Genomic DNA, 15397 nt, shown 5'->3' with positions numbered 1-15397 from the left:
TCACAAGCATATAAATTTTAGATCTCTTTACCTGCGTAGTGCCTTCATACGTTACCTGAAGTCTTTCCCACATTTCCTTGGCCATGTTGCAGCTGCATATCCGATTGTACTCTTCATCACTTACGACACAATATAGGAAATTCTTGGTTTTAAAGTTGAGCTGTGCCAGTCTTGCATCTGCCTCGGGAAGTTTTCCAATGGGCATGTCATCGCCGTCTTCATTTTTGAAGGTGTAGTCTCCTTCGGTGATGACATTCCACATACGGTAGTCATAAGCCTGGATAAAGATAGACATTTGATCCTTCCATGCTGGGTAGTTAGTTCCACAAAACTTGGCAGGGCAGTCCACGGATTGACCTTGGGCAAATATGTCTGCCATGTTGATCTTTTCGCCTAGATGTTACTCTGAATTTCAGCGACTAGTGCTCTGATACCACTTGTTGACCCTGTTGAATGTCTAGAGAAGGGATGAATAAACTTTCTTCTCGAAAGTGCTAACTTTCTACAACCACAAAAATCTTACAAAGAGCAAGTGTATAAAGTTGCTATGTAAAGATGCAGGAAATCATAATAGTAATAAATAAGATATGAAAGAAGAGAAGCTGAACACAAAGATGTTTACGTGGTTCGGCACCCTGCCTACGTCCACGCCTTGAGACCAATTCAAGGATTTCCAAAATCAACTATAACCCTCCTTCGGGCGGAAAAGCCAATACATAGCAGCTCACAAAAAGCTTTCAACAAGGTGCTCACTTAGAGACACCCAACAATAGCTCGCAAAGAGTCTTTCTTTACAAGAAATAGATGAGAAATAAATGTAAACTTGAATACTCCCTTTGAACTGATTATAACAATAAAAACCTTACTCAATGTCCTCTTGTTAATAGAGTAGAAGTAAGATTAAGAGCAGCAAGAAGAGGGCAAGTGAGTGTATAACCAAACCCTAGAAGATGACAACACCAATGAATGATTTTCTTACAATATAAACTTTCTTGGGTAGTGAATAAATGCTATTTACTCCTATTTAAACATCAAATGGGCGAGGGCAAAGCTGGAGAGCCGTTGGGCATTAATGAATATGAGACAATGGTCAAACTAGCCGTTCTGCATCATTTAATGTTCGCTACTGCCCAACGTTCGTCGACAAAGCCTGAAGTTTGTCGACGAGATCTTTAGTCAATTCGTCAACGAAGCCCTGTGTTTGTCGACAAGTTACTGGTTCTGAATTCAGGTACCTCTCGGTATATTTTCGTCGACGAGAACCTTGTGTTTGTCAACGAGATCTTCATTACATTCGTCGACGACGCCCTATGTTCGTCGACGTGTTGTGGCTCTGAATTCAGATGGCTCTCGGTATCTCTTCGTCGACGAAAACCCTGTGTTCGTCGACAAAGCTTGTGTTACACTCGTCGACGAAGCCCTGTGTTCGTCAACGAGTTCCTTCTAATGATTTGTTCTTTTAACTACAAAGAAGGTCCTTGTCCATTTGGGGGTTTCTTTTCACACTTTTAAATAACTTTACTTGTATTTTGTTGTGCATGCGTGATACTTCCATTTCTTGCTCTTAGTTTTGAGTTTTATTTTATATACAAGATATTTACAAGATGGTCTCTCTCTCATTCTCACATTCATCCTTCAGGTGACTTTGTAGATTGTGTATCGTTCATGAATGCTTTGAGAGGCTTGTGCCTTTGGTCATGGAATGAGTTGCTTTGACTGTTTGTTGGTTCAGATGCCATTCTGTATAGCTGAAACATGACTTAGAGAGAAACGTTAGTAGCCTTAAGAACTGCTAATGGGTTGTTGTCATCAAAACAAGGTAGGAATGAAAGACCCTTAACAACTTGGTCTAACATCCTCTACCCCGCATAGATGATTTATTTGACCAGCTTTAGGGTACACGGGTGTATTCTAAGATTGGCCTCAGATTAGGCTACCATCAAGTAAAAGTAAAAGTAGAAGACATGTCGAAGATAGCTTTCAAGACTTATGGGCATTATGAATTCCTCGTTATGCCCTTTGGTCTAACGAATGTTCCTCCAATATTCATGGATTTGATGAATAGAATTTTCCACCAATATTTAGATTAGTTTGTTGTTGTTTTTATTGATGATGAACTGGTCTATTTGAGGAGTTATGAGGAGCATGAGACACATTTGAGGTAGGTCTTATAGATGCTCAGAGAAAAGAAGTTGTATTCCAAGTTCAACAAATGTGAATTTTGGCTCGAGAAGATTATGTTTTTGGGGCATGTCATCTCAGGGGATGGAATTTCTGTGAATCATAATAAAATTGATGCGATAGTGAATTGGGCTAGACCCAGGAACATCCAGGAGATCAGAAGTTTCTTGGGGCTAGTTGGGTATTACCGTCGTTTTATTGAGGGATTCTCAACGTTATTAGGGTCTCTGATGCGATTGATTAGGAAGAACGTTAGGTTTGAATGGGACGACAACTGTGAGCAGAACTTCTAGGAATTAAAGCAAAGGCTTGTCACGGCACCAGTATTGATCATCCCGTCAGGGGGTAAAGGTTATGTTGTCTACAATGATGTGTCCTTGAAGGGACTTGACTATATATTGATGCAGTATGGTAGGGTGGTAGCGTATGCTTCCAGACAATTGAAAGAGTATGAAAATAACTACCCTACCCATGATCTTGAATTGGATGCAGTAGTACATGCATTGAAGATTTGGAGGCATTACCTATATGGCAAAGGGAGCAAAATCTTCTCCGACCATAAGAGTTTTAAGTACTTTTCACTCAAAAGGAATTGAACATAAGGCAGAGAAGGTGGTTGGAGCTTATTAAAGATTTTAATTGTACTATCAGTTACCACCTAGGAAAAGCAAACGTGGTAGCTGATGCATTGAATAGGAAGTTTGTGGGACCAGCGCTGGTTTGTTTAATCGAGTTGTGTAGAGTTCGGTCGACTGGGTATAAATTGAACTACAAGTTCGATCGACTGAACATGGAGGTTCCAGGGCGATTTTCCTTTTTAGCGTGGTTCTATTGATCGAGAGGATTTGAACTATGTAGTTTGGTCGACCGGATCGTTGAGTTCCACATGTGGGAACTCGGTCGACCAGGTAGTTGGTTTACAATTTGAGTTCAGTCGACCAGGTGGTCAAAGCGTTGACTTATATGGAGTTCGGTCGACCGGGAGGAATATACTGGCCATGGCTCGGTCGACTGGGCTGTGGTCAAACAGTTGACTCCGTTCTGGTTCGGTCGACTTGGAGGTTTTTGTACTTTCAAGTATGATCGACCGAACATGCAACTTAAGTGCATTTCAGTTCTTTCCACTTATATAATCACTCTATTCATTTAACTATACATATATGTGCATGTGTGAGTGTCCTAGGGTCATTCTAGGCCTTTTTTTGTTTGAGCTTACCTATCGTACCATGCAAATGATGCATATAATTATTACAGCCCAAGAACCTATTTACTATTACAGACCCATAAAGAATAAAGAATTTAACTACAACATCAATAGGATCTTCAGGGCCTTCAACTTTTACTCCTTGTGCCATCATTTTGACCTGCCAACAGTATACCTACACATAACCTCAAACAGGCATCAAATACACCAAGTATTTGTCATTATTAAAATCGGGAGTGACCTATAAGGTCAACATTCTCCCCCTTTTGATGATGACAAATACATCATGTAAAAAATATGGGTATAGTCCTAGAAGGCTCCCCTTAACAATATGCATTAAGTGCTACCCATTTTCAACCCAATTTTTTGCCTCTCTTCATTTCCCCCTTTTGGCGACAGCAAAAGAGCAATAAAAAAAAAAATTACAGCTCTAGGCAATGGGTAAAACTCATTTTTATACACAATACGTTTGGAAAATTTTGGAAAAATTTCAGTAAAATGTCATTTGAAAATAAGACTTTCCAAAACAAATCTTGTATAAAAATGACCTGTTTTGAGTTTATAAGACCTAACAATTTATCCACAACTACTTAAACAATTCCAGTATGATCAAAATGTAAAACATGAATGCAAGCATTATTTGGCAGTAGGTATGAGAATTGTGCATTACAAACAATATAACTAGTTATTTAAATGGTTTAAATGACATGAGAAACAGAATTAGACCATAGATATGCTCAAACCATTTCAATTGACACATATCATAAGACTCGTGAAAGATTTGATTTAAAAGCACACGACATATGATAACAAAAAGAGGGTTTGAGCATAAAAAATAGTCTAACCAGTTCGCATGCATTTTCATATGAAGTTACTGAACCAGTTATGCAATTTTGAAAAACATATATGTAAATGATAATATTGAGGCAAGAGGAAAAAGAGTTTGTTTTGAAATTTGATCTTGCCAAAAGTAAAATAAATATATATATGTATATAATTATAATATACATCCCCTTTTTTATGTTTGCAAAATAGTGTTGGGGGTGTGCTTGCTGAAAAAAAAGCTTTAAAAACAATGCAAGCACTACTTTTTTGTGTTTCATTTAAGTACAAAATTAAACATGACCAGAAAAACACAGCCATAATGATCCTAAAGATTTAACAATCACATGCTAGATCATATGGTAAAGAAAATGATTGTGGCTGGCTAATCAACATATTTCAGATTATGATTTTCAATAAAATTTTCACATTTGATTGCAAAAGCCACAGAGAATTCAAGATGGATCTAAGCTAAAAGGTGTTGGTGAGCATAACAAGATAGAATGTTCATTTTAGATGCTCCCCCTATCGTTTGGAATCCTAGCTTAGATATAATAAGTTGCTTATACTAAATGGAGAATTACTTCATTATGCCTAGTAGTATAAGTCATCATTTTTAAGTCTTTTAAAATGAATATACTGAATTAAAATTTATTCATTTACCATTCAATCAGCATAATCATCTCTATAGATCACACATGCATCATAAGACATACATTAAGGCATGAAATAAAGCACATAACTGAGAACAATCCATATCAAAACATAGAGCTTTAGAAGTGGGATATGATGTTCAGGATTCTTAAAAGAGCCTCAATATTCAATAAGTAAGGCATGATGCATATGAGTCCTATAAGTTCTTTCTATAGGAGAGATGCTCAGCTCTCCTAACTACCTGATGATTACGCAAGGATGAAACTTAATTTGTAATTAGTTTTCACTCATCATTTCAAAAATATTTTAACGTTAATTTTATCATAATCATCATTAATACAAGGTTTTATATGGGAAAATCCTGGCAAAATTTCAACAGCATACCGTTTGTATATAGGACATTTTCCCATAAAACTTATACCTAATAGGTTCAAATAGATAATTTATAATTCAGTTCAAGGCACACAAGAACCTATATCCACTACCAGCATGCAAATCACATCCACTGCATCCGTTATACAGGAGACATTCTAGACTAAGCATGCAATCAGGTAGTAATCAACAACTTAACAAAGTATAATTCATTCATCAATGAATATAAATCGTAAAAAGCAGAGGATAGATTTGAGTTTAGCACAAATAGTTATTCATTAAGGCATTCAATCATGTAGTATGATTATGAGGGCATTTAGTTAATATAACAATCAAAGAAAGATGCTCCCCCTGAATTATGCGCTCAACTCATTTTATGCCATTTTCTGATTATTCAGGTTCTTTAGCCCAGTGTTTTAAGCTTTTCAATGATATATACCTTGGCTTTAAATGCTTTCAACTTAGAAGACCAAAAGGTCACACTAGATATTTCTTTAATTGAACTAAGCCTATATTTTGCCTCTTTTCTTATGATTTACAATATGTGAGAGGCCTAAATTCAAATGACTTGTCTTTCTTATCATTCATGCATAGGTTTCTCAATTATTGCATTTTCATATATGTTGAAACCTATAACAATCATATTAGCCATTTAGCTTAATTCATGAGGAAGAAGCTCTAAATTATTTGATTTAAAGTTTGAGAGCTTATGAAGCGAATTAAATAAATACTCTTAAAGTTTTAATATCTATTATGTTTGGAAGAGTAATTGAGATAGGCAGGACATTTTTCAGGATAGAAAGTCTAAAGTTATTATCCTAACTGTTTTAGCAAAGAGCTCCAAAGTATATGAATTTAGACTATGGCTCTTTGGTGATTGGAAATTATCCTTTAAATAAGATCACAATTTTGGAGCAAGGATACGAACCAATGAGAGGGTGAATCTTTACCTGATGTGATCGTGGTTGGTAAAGATTCCCTATAGAGGATACAGTGAACCAAAATTAGAAGATTTTTATATTTTAAGCACAAAAGGAAATATTTTGATTAATCAGTGAAACTAGAATCCCTTAGTGGTTGCCTCTAATTTTGATTATGGAAGGATGTCTTTTAATAAGCACCAGAAATATTTGGAATTTATGTTCAATAGAGCTTCAAGCCTAGAGTGATGACTAAACCTTTTATTAGGCATTTTAGGCCTTCAAGATAAGTTTAGGACAAGAATTTTAACTTCATTTTTTAAAACTCAAACTTGTGCAATGGATAGAGTATGCTTAACTTTATATATTCATTTTTAAACATGAGTTAAGAAATTTGAAATTAAAATACAAGGCAAACATATCATGTCCATTTGGAAGTGGATTTTTGTGCAAGCAACCAATAATTTCATATTTCAACCAATGAATGCATTAATTTCAGATTGGTTATTTTGCTTGAATTTTCGTATTGGCTTAATTTTTCAAGATCCTTAGTATGCAAAATTTTGAGTAGAGGACATATACTAAGATTTTACATTTTCAGCCTGAACCACTTCCTAAGCCTTTATTCAACACTACCCCCTATAGCCAATCCTAAATGCTAAGGAAGAATTACGTGATCATGTAATTTCTATTTGAGTAAATTCTTCCTTGAATTTCAAGGGATTTGTTTTTTTAACAACCCATACCATTTTTCTATCTTTTATTCTTGATGGGTTAGGAGTTGGTGATTTTTTGACTTTCCATACTTGTTTGGGTTTCACACCTTTTCTTTTAAATGGTCAATCAAATTTTACGTGCCCCTTCTTTTTACATAAGACACATGTGGTGTGAGTGTATGAATTAGAAGAAGTACTAGCATAATGTTTGGATTCTTTTACAAAGTACCCCATGTATAGGTTTTTCCTTTTCTTATTTTCAATTCCATTAAAATTTATACCTTCCTTATCTAAGGTCATCTTTTGTGAACCTAAGAGTTTGTCAAAATTTTCTTTACCTATAGTAAACGTGTAGATGATCTTAGTCTGGTCTTCAATTTTCTTTTCTAAATCTTGAATTTTTAAGTTTTCTAGACCTTTGCAAACATTCTGAAGTTTCATAAATTCTTTAGTCATATTGTTTGCTTTATTTTCAAGATCAAGAATATGAAGATCCTTTTCATTTTCAATTGTAAGTTGGGATCTTACGTCTTTAAGCTCTTTTTGCAGCATGACATTCTTGTTTTCCAAATTTGTGATTTTCAAATCCTTTTCTTTATTAACAAGAATTTGTGATTCAAGTTCTTTCAATGATGTCTCATTCTTATTTTTCAAAACATTGTAGTGTTCAAGTGTTTAACAAGAGACTTATGAGTTCTAACATATTCAACTTGCAATTCCTCATAAGTAGGCATGCTCTCACTATCAGTGCTATCATATGATCCAGTATCAGATGCATCATTCAATTCATCACATGAATCATTACCAGATTTATCTACTAAAGTAGAAGGAACAGAGATAACCTCATTATCAGTTAAGGCAACAAAGCACTGGTTACCTCCCTTAAGATCAGTGGAGCACGAGTCGCATGGAGAGATGACTTCCTTTTGCATGGATGCTCCATATCCTCAAGTTCATCCCAGATCTGCTTAGCATTACTACACGCCATAACCTCACACAAAACATTAGAATCTAAAGCATGCAGTAAGGTATTCATGACATCAAAATTTACCTACACTAAGTTCCTATCATGATCATTCAATTCACACTCAGATTTAGGAACATCAGTACAACCAATGGATTTAACAAGCATATTATCACCCAAATAAATGACATTCCAAAATTTTCAATTTAAAGCTTTCATATAAATAGTCACTCTAAATTTCCATACAACATAGTTATCACCACATAATACTAGTGGGCGTGTGACCAATATTCCCTCACATGAGGGGGATGCACTAACATAAGCCATCATGATCTTTTACTAAATGACATTTAAGTCTAAGTTACAAGGCTCTGATACCAATTGTTAGCTTTGGTGCAACCCTAAGAGGGGAGGTGAATTGGGAATTTAAAAATTATCACCTAAGTCAATCGGTTTAACAATAGTATTATACAACCTAGGGTCAATCTATGCAATCAATAAATAAACACACATGTGCAGTAATATAAAGTGCGAAAAAAGTAAACGATACACGCGATATGTTATCGAGGTTCAACCAAAGTGCCTACTTCCCCCCCTTAGCTAACAAGTATAAGGATTACCACTATAGGCTCACTTAACAGGTGGAGCAGCACCTAAACAACCAGGTCAATTAGCACAGAGTTGACCTCAACCTTTACAACCGGGTCAATTAACACAGGACTGGCCTTAACCTCATTCCTTTCAGGCAAGATTACCACCCCCTCAAGCCACGCCTGAAAATACAACTATAATTTCTTAATCAAATGGTACAGTAATTATGCTTTCATGTAAAGCAGATATGTACCCAATCTAAGAAATCAGATATACCACCAAATGATATAATGAAGTAAGCTCAATGTGGTCTTAGGTGTCTACTCTTAAATATTTATACAAGCATTGTAATCAGTGCGTGAGAATGCAAATAATACGATCTTTGTATCAAACAATATATTCAATCACAATGCTCAAACAAAGATATTAGCAACATGTCAGATATCTCAACGAATAGTTTTTCTCAATATATAAAGCTCAAGCGATGTATAGATTTTGTTTGCAAAAAGGATTTGATATTTGTGTTCAACAAATAATATTGCTTAAGGAATATTGCAACAAAGATCTTTCAAACATAAACAAATATCTCTTAAAAAATTTCTCTCAAAATGAACCACACGAGATATTTGAAATCGGTTTGTAAAAATTATTTGATCTTTGTATTAAAATGATAATATCAATCAAAAGGAACAATAACAAAGATCTTTACAAGCAGATATCCCAAAAGTATTTCTAAAAAATAAGTACACTGGATATTTAAAAACGGTTTGTAAAAATTTATTTCACAAACAAAAAGCAATTTGAACTCTTGAGTATTGCAATGGTGATGCAAAACTTTCAAGCTCTACGAAGTTTTTCTACGCAAGACTTATTAATGAGGTCTCCTAGAAAAACTTCAAGCTTACTCTCGGATAAAAATATATATCAATCAACTAGAACTAATGAGAGTGTAAGCTTAACTAGATACTCACAATAGCACTCTTACTTAACAGGGTTTGCAATGAGGATGAGTAAGAATGAAGAAATTAAGCTTGGATGTGAGAAATAGAGCTTTTGAAAATCAGAGAAAATTTGCTAATTGTTTTGCTAATCTGATGCTAATTTTTTCAAATGAAGGGGTATATATAGAGTTCCCCTTGATTATAGCCGTCCAGGACACATAAGGCATTATTATAAAAGTTTTAATGCAATTTAACCAAATTAACCCCATTTAAATATTTTAACCACTGTAAAAATAATGGGGCAACTCAAGAGCACCAGTGGACCGAAGCAGTTTCGATTGACCAACTTGTGCAGAGTTCGGTCGACCGGGTATAAATTGAACTACAAGTTCAGTCGACCGGACATGAAGGTTTCAGGGCGATTTTCCTTTTTAGTGTGGTTTGGTTGACTAGGAGGATTTGAATTATGTAGTTTAGTTGACTGGATCGTTGAGTTCCACACGTGGGAACTCGGTCGACCAGGTAGTTGGTTTACAATTTGAGCTTGGTCAACCGGGTGGTCAAAGTGTTGACTTATATGGAGTTCGGTCGACTGGGAGGAATATACTGGCCATGGCTCGGTTGACCGAGTTGTGGTCAAATAGTTGACCTGGTCCCGATTTAGTCGACCGGGAGGTTTTTATACTTTCAAGTACGGTCGAACGAAAATGTAACTTAAGTGCATTTCAGTTCTTTTCACTTATATAATCACTCTATTCATTTAGTCATACATATATGTGCATGTGTGAGTGTCCTAGGGTCATTCTAGGTTTTTTTCGTTTGAGCTTACCTATCGTACCATGCAGATGATGCATATAATTATTACAGCCCAAGAACCTATTTACTATTACAGACCCATAAAGATTAAAAAATTTAAATACAACATCAATAGGATCTTTTGGGCCTTCAACTATTACTCTTTGTGCCATCATTTTGACCTGCCAAGAGTATATCTGCATATAACCTCAAACATGCTTCAAATACACTAAGTATTTGTCATTATCAAAACCGGGAGTGACCTATAAGGTCAACAATCATCATTACAAAGTTTTTCAATATCTTTATTTTTAAATTCTCTTCCTTGGTCACTTCTTATGTTTGAAACATTGTAACCTTTCTCATTTTGAAGTTTCATAGATAGATTTATTAACATATCACAAACTTCATCTTTGTTAGCTAGAAACAATACCCATGTGTATCTAGAGAAGTCATCAACAATCACGAAGGCATATTGTTTTTCTCCTAAACTTTGAGTTCTAGTAGGACCAAATAAATCTAAATGTATGAGTTCTAAGGGCCTACTAGTCGATCTATGTTTCTTCTTTTTAAAACTTGTCTTGATTTGTCTTCCAAGTTGGCAAGCATCACAAATCTTATCTTTAATAAACTTTGTATTAGGTAAGCCTTTTACTAAATTCTTCTTAGATAGTTTAGATAGAAAGTCCATGCTTGCATGTCCTAATCTTCTATGCCAAAGCCACATCTTGAGATATTAAACTATCAAAATTTATGCAATACATATTGTTCATTCTATGTCCTGTGAATAGAATTTCATGATTCTTAGGATTTTGTATTATGCATTTGTCTTTTTTAAAGATTATGTCAAACCCTTTATTACTAAATTGACTAATACTTAAGGGATTATGCTTTAGACCATCTACTAGTAAAAAATTATCAATGGTGAGTGAGGATTCTTTACCTATCTTACCAATTCCAACAATTTTTCCTTTTGCGTTGTCACCGAAGATTACATATCCTCCATCCTTTTGAGTGAGGGGGGGTGAACTTTGATCTATCTCCCATCATATGTCTTGAACACTCGTTGTCCATGTACCATTTTTCTTTTGATGGAGTTGACCTAAAGCAAATCTATAAGAAAGGATTTATGTTGTTACTTTTGAAACCCAAACTTTTTTAATTCTTTTTAAGTCTTGTCTAGTTTAAGTGTTTATCTTCCATTCATTCTTTACTTTGACATATTTCTTTTTAAGTGGACAATTAAACATTATATGTTCCTTATTTTTGCACAAGTAGCAAGTAGTATGTTCATGTACGTTTGCGGATGAAGTACTTGCGTAGTGTCTAGCTTGTTTTACAAAGTATCCCATGAATAAATTTTTTTTCTTTTGTTTGTAACTCCATTGTATCCTATTTCCTCTTTATTGTTAACCATTCTTTGTTGTCCTACCATTTTCTCAAAGTTTTCTTTACCTTTACTAAAGTTGTAAATAATCTTTTCTTTATCTTCAATTTGACTTTTGAGGTCATTTTTTTCCAACTCTTTCTTGCTTTGATCATTTTCTTGTAATTTGTTTAATTCTTGGGACATAGTGTCTATTTTTTCCATTAGTTTGTCAATATGAGATTCTTTCTCTTTTTCAGCAATTTGTGAGGATTCTAGCTGTTTTTTAAGATTCTCATTTTTTTGTTTCAAAGCTATGTTCCTTTTTGATACTTTAATAAACCTATTGTGAAGAGCAAACAATTTAGCTTGGAGTTCTTTGTAGGAGGGCATACTCTCACATGAATCATTACATGATTCATTACTAGAATCTTCCGAGGAGTAGCAAGAGTTTACCTCTTCGTTGTGTATCATGAAGCACATGTTTTCCATCTCTTGCTCGCTGGATTCGCTCTCCGATTCACTTGAACTTGTGTCGTCCCATGTTGCTTTCATTGCTGGCTTCTTCTTCTTCTTTTCTTTCTTGAGCTGAGTCAGTCCGGCTTGATGTCTCCGACCTTTTTACAATAACAAGTGGGTGGTTCATTCTTACTTTTGTTTTCCTTTTTACTAGTTTCACCTTTTTCAGTTTTTGAACCTTTGAATTTTCTAGTGAATTTCTTATTTCTTTTGAAGAATTTTCCAAGTCTTTTAGTTATAAATGCTAATTCTTTATCATCTAATTCACTGGTTTCATTATCTTCTTTACTTGAACTTTGTTTAGAGGCTTTAAGAGCTATGAATTTCTTATTTTTATTTTCAATGTTTTTTTCTTTCATAGTCATTTCATAGGTTAGAAGTGATCCTATGAGTTCATCTAGTGAGGTTGTTTCGAGGTTTCTACCTTCTGTTATGGCTGTGACTTTAGGTTCCCAAACGTGTGGAAGTCCTCTTAGAATTTTGCATATCATTTCATAAGTTGAGTACCTTTTTCCTAAGACATTTAGAGAGTTTATGATGTGAGTGAATCTGGTATACATACTTGTGATAGACTCATCCAGGTTCATTCTAAAGGCTTCATATTCACTAGTGAGCATGTTAATTCTATTATCTCTTACATCAATGGTGCATTCATAAGTTACTTCAAGTTTGTCCCATATTTCTTTTGCTGTTTTACAAGCCATGACTCTATTGAACTCATTTATGTCAAGGGTGCAATACAATGCATTTATTGCACTTGAGTTTACTTGCAGCATTTTATGATCAAATTCATTCATCTCTTTTTCTTCCTTAGGTACCTCTTTTCCATACACTAGTTTATTAAGGATTAAGTCACCATGTGTGACAACCTTCCATGCCTTCCAATCCATTGTTTGAAGGTAGATTCTCATACGTCGTTTCCAAAATGTGTAGTTGAGTCCACAAAAGATGGGTGGTCTAGTTGAGGATTGACCCTCTCCAAAGTGAGTTACTCCTGTGTGTGCCATTTAGATCTTTATAGCTTATAATTAAGATTTTGCTATAACCTGTCTCTGATACCAATTGAAAGTGAAGTAGTTATCCCAAGAGAGGGGGGTGAATTGAGTTATTAAAATTTTAGTTCCTCTTATGGATTCTTGAATTACTTGTTTTATCAAACACACAACTTTCTTAAATCAATCAATTCAAAAACCAAAACTAAACACACCACAAGTAAAAAAAAAAACTTAACCAAACAATCAATCAATTAATAACTCAAATTAACCAATCAAAAATACCCAATCAACCACAATTTGCAGTACTTGCGAAATTTCAGCTTTTGAGAATTTTTGCTTTGTTAGCAGGCCTATGAGTAATTACAAGCCCTGTATTTATTTGCTCTCTCTTAATTAAGATTTTCGCAAACGATTAACCAGCGTACTCCCTTTTGGGTTTCCGCAAACTGTTAATCAAAACGTACTTTTTTTTTATTAAAAGTTTTCTTTCTAATTTTAGTTTTATTCTCTGCAACTTGCACTTAGCATACACAACACAATATATATAGGTGCTGAAAATAAAGAATAGAGAAAGAAGAACACCGAGATTTTTACGAGGTTTGACTTATCCCCAGCCTACATCCTCACCTTTGGCCAATACCACCAAAAGATTCCACTAGAACACTCCTTTTCGGGTGGAGCAAACCTTGTACAATTCCCTCTTTTACAGGCAGAGATCCCTCTCCAAGCAATAACCCATGTTTAGTTACAACGATCCAATAGCCCTGAACCGTCAAGAAACAAGAAACAAGTAGAAGAGAACTTGTGTACAAGAGACACTCTCAGATAGAGTAGGTTAGTACAACAATCAGCACAATATACTTCAATGTAAATTCAATAGAAAGAAATTGAAACTCAATGAAATTCTATCACCAGATTAATCTTCCTTTGATCGAAAAATTTAGAATTTAAAGCACAATTTCGTATGAGATGATCAGCAAGAACTAAGTTGAGTAAGCAGCAAGATGTGTGCAACAAAGCCATTGAGAGTTGAAAGCACTTGAGAGTATTAGATTGTTGAAAATATTTCTTGGTTATTAAAATTCTTGTCTTGGGGGCTATTTATAGAGTTTAAAAGTTAATTTCTTACTCCCCAAGTTTACTTGGAGTGTTGGTCAAGTTTACAAAAAGATTGGAGCCCAAGAAACCAATTTAAAAAATTTTCCTGTTGCCAATTTTTAAAATTCCCTCGAGTGGCAGTCGCCTGGCACAACTAGTCAGGTGCCTGTCTCAGTTATTTTTCAAAGTCAGAATACTGACAGTCACCTGTCAAAACATAGGCAGGCGCCTCATATGACAAGGCATGCACTTGTCAGGCTACCATCAGGAGCCTGAAACCTTTCTGTTTGCCAATTCTTAAAAAACAAAAAAAATGGTTAATTGCCTTGGAATGTTGGGCAGGCGCCTGAGCTTTCAAAAACATTTGTTTTTTAAGATTTGACTTTGAAAACTCTTTTCATTTGAGACCTTCATTATTTATAACTTTGGAAATCATATTTCAAGGTCTTTAAAAATGGTTTCTTAAGATTTTAATTTAAATGCTTTTTATATTGAGTTTTACTTGAAGTACTTACATGAAAACTTCCTTAAGACTCTATATTCTTCAACTCTTAGAGTCTTCATGCATGTCCTTGATTTGAGTCCTTTCTTTGAGCTTTAAACATACTTTGAGCTTCATAATATTTTGTCAAACTTTAAGCTTTCATAGATTATGTCAATCTTTGAACTTTAACATCCTTTGAGCTTAGCTTTGAATCACTTGTTTATTTCATTTTCTTGAACTTGAGCTTTCTACCGTTTGATTCTTGAAACGTTTCAACTTGAAAACATATCAAATTACCTTGATTTGTTATCATCAAAATAAGAGTCGTAAGCCGTCTTGTTAGGCCAACAAATCTAAATGGTGAATACAAAATATTTCGATAACCATAGCAATATAAGGAAAATAAAGACAAGAGCAACGACACTAGGAATTACATGGTTCAGCAAAACCTACATTCACGAGAGCAATCAGTAAGAGTTTCCCTATGAAGATCAAAGATACACAATACAATGGATGATAATGATCTTCTCTCTTTCTCTTACCCTCTCACTACTCACAATATGCCCAAAATGACATATGTAACAACCCCTCGGAGGCATCCCTTCATATACCCAATCGTTCCAACATTCCAATTCAAAATTAAAAAATTTTCTCGCAGCCATTGACCTAGTCGAGCTTGGTTGAGCTCGTGGTCGAAACTTTTAGGAATTCAAGTTTGAGATTTTTATTGGATTAGTCGACTTGGTCGAGCCTGGTCGAGCTCCTGGTCAAGACT

Source organism: Malania oleifera, chromosome 9 (genome assembly GCF_029873635.1).
Source record: "Malania oleifera isolate guangnan ecotype guangnan chromosome 9, ASM2987363v1, whole genome shotgun sequence".
Classification (NCBI taxonomy): domain Eukaryota; kingdom Viridiplantae; phylum Streptophyta; class Magnoliopsida; order Santalales; family Ximeniaceae; genus Malania; species Malania oleifera.
This window is presented reverse-complemented; position numbering follows the sequence as displayed.